This window comes from Penaeus monodon, chromosome 41 (genome assembly GCF_015228065.2).
Source record: "Penaeus monodon isolate SGIC_2016 chromosome 41, NSTDA_Pmon_1, whole genome shotgun sequence".
In the NCBI taxonomy this organism is placed as follows: domain Eukaryota; kingdom Metazoa; phylum Arthropoda; class Malacostraca; order Decapoda; family Penaeidae; genus Penaeus; species Penaeus monodon.
In genome coordinates this window covers 22120620-22123119 of record NC_051426.1, presented here as the reverse complement: position 1 = coordinate 22123119, position 2500 = coordinate 22120620, and the positions used below count along the sequence as shown (strand labels likewise).

General features: G+C 42.7%; 1 protein-coding gene across 1 annotated transcript in view; it reads right to left on the bottom strand.

Moving 5' to 3' along the window:
- LOC119598612 (coiled-coil domain-containing protein AGAP005037-like) overlaps positions 1-2500 on the bottom strand; it is a 169476-nt gene that overhangs the window by 166476 nt on the left and 500 nt on the right. The window contains exon 1 of the mRNA XM_037948288.1: positions 1721-2500. This exon is cut by the window's right edge and continues 500 nt beyond it. The gene's annotated coding sequence lies outside the window, so the exon portion shown is untranslated. The remainder of the gene's footprint in view (positions 1-1720) is intronic.

Below are 2500 nucleotides of genomic sequence, written 5' to 3'. Positions count from 1 at the left end.
TAGTTGCCTGCTTGTCTGTCTGCCTGCCTATGTGCCTGCCTGCTTGCCTCTCTCCCTGCCTACCTGCCTGCTTATCTACCTATCATCCTATCTACCTGCCTGCTAGTCTGTTACCAACCTACTTACTTGCCTGCCTGCTTACATGTCCCTGCACTGTCGTACCTGCCAACTTATCATTAATATATTGTTGATATTTCGTTCGATTATTTATAATGGCAGTTCCTTCTAAACACTCTCTCTGGCAGTCCATGTAGTCCATCTACTTGTGTGATAAATTAATAAATCTGTTTTGCTGTATTTTGATATATTGGATCTATCCTTTTATTAACACGAAAGAGCGGCGCGTTCTTCGTATACACAGGAAATATTATTCTATTAATAATTTTCTCTACCAGTTTCCCTCCCCCTCCCTCCCTCCCTCCCTCCCTCTCTCTCTCTCTCTTTCTCTGCCTTTTTCTCTTTTTCCCTATCTCTCTCTCTCTTTCCCTACCTCTTTCTCTCTGTGTCCCTACCTCTTTCTCTGTCTTTCCCTACCTCTTTCTCTCTCTCTCTCTCCCTCTTACTCCCCCCCTCTCTCTCTCTCTCTTCCCCCCCCTCTCTCTCACTCTTTTTCTTTCACTCTCCCCCCCTCCTCTCTCTCCTACTTGTTTCCACTCGATCATCTGCGCATCTCCTCTCCATCATTCACATTTCCACACGGCCACAAAATTCGTTCTCTGTTTCACTAACCGTTTTTCCAGCGTAACCTCTTTAATTATTCACAGGTATGTTACCTGCCAAATGAAACAATGGGTATTGTTGTTCTTGTAAAGCAGCCGGCGAGTTTTAATGCATTATAATACTAAATCATTATATTTATGCCGGCGCACTGTGTTATCTACAAAATTTTCTCATCCCGGCAATACGTGACCCATTACAATTACATTAATTAATTTTGAATCAAGTTACCTCCTGCAGCCCATTTCATATAACGTAGTTCTTTTGACTATCAATTTAAAAAGAACAAATTCGTTTGGATTCAGCATCTCTTGATTATCCAATTACAAAGGAACTATTAAATGTATCTCTTCCTTCTGATTTCTTTTTTTTTTTTTTTCACCAGTTTTCACTCTGTTCATAAACGAGAATTATGCATTTTCATTCTCCCTCCGTTTTTCTTTTTTTCTTTTTTTTTTGTGTAAGACAGGTTCCAATCGTCTAATAAAGGGATTCGATGGTCTGTCCTCACTCAGCGAAAGGGATTCAATACGCAGACACATGTATGACTCAGCACTCGCCCACTGTCCGAATGTGTTCCTTCTCTTCCCTGGCTCAGTCTTAGGCCCATCGCGTTGAGAACCTTTGGCGATGGGTCGTGGGTGTTGTGCGAGACGCTGTTCGGTTTCGCCCACGTGTGTAGCAATTTTTTTTTTTATGTGTAAACTCACTCTCAAGTTGATTTCATATTTTATGTGGGCAAGCATTTCCTCTCGGTTTTTATGGTTTGTTAAAAAAATAGGAAAAAAAATATTTTGGATTTTATTTTCCAAAGGCCCATTAGAGTTATGCTTATCTTTTTTTTTTTTTCATACTGTTTGTTATTTGTCAATACCTGGATCGCACTTAACTTCCTTAGATTGTCCAATAACTTATCAAGAACGTTTCAGCACTAGTTACACATTATGCAACTAAATCAATAGATAACAATGCACAATAACAATAAAAGAGAAAGTAGGCGCACCAGTTTCCAATCACTAGCAACGACCTTGACCAACGTAGGCCTCTACTGATGGGAGCGTTTCACTGCATCGAACACGCTCTCACGCTCGGGGCATGCCGCCTCTGGCCCCCTTTTGCACCATCGATGCCCCATAGAAGCGTCATCTATGAGCCCGCGGCATGAGCTGCGACCACCCAGTCTCTCGTAGCAAGACCGAATGAATATTTCACGCAGCGAGAAGTCGACCGCGATGGTGCCAGGAGGTTCTCTTGGACCGAACCTGCGCACCGAGGCCTTCAGGGTGGCGGGCGTACGATTCAACCGACTTCTTTATCTTCCGAGGCCAATTTCAACCCTCGGGAAATAAGCAATCACAGTCAAGATGGATGAGAGAGAAAGTGTCAAGGAATGAGTAACGGAAATAAGCGGGATAAATTGGGAAAAATGGGCGCAAATGTGGTCCCATACGCTGTCTGAGGTACGATGCCTCCAAGTGATGTAATCATTAAAGGGAGATATGCAACAGCAGATTACTATATTTAGGCATTGGGTGAAGGGAGGTGAAGATGGTGGAAAAATGTATAAAAAAAAAGATGGTCACTTCTCGCCTGTCATTTATTTGACAGAAAATTCGGGTTAACCTAAAGTAATGGAAAAGAGACACAGAGAACGATGTTTTACTGCACCACGCTGGCTGGTCATCATGTCGTGTGCTCGTTACTGCATACGAGCGAGGGATGAGAGGGTTGGGGGTATACGTGTATGTAGGTGATAGATAAGGTGATTGATGAAAAGAGAAAG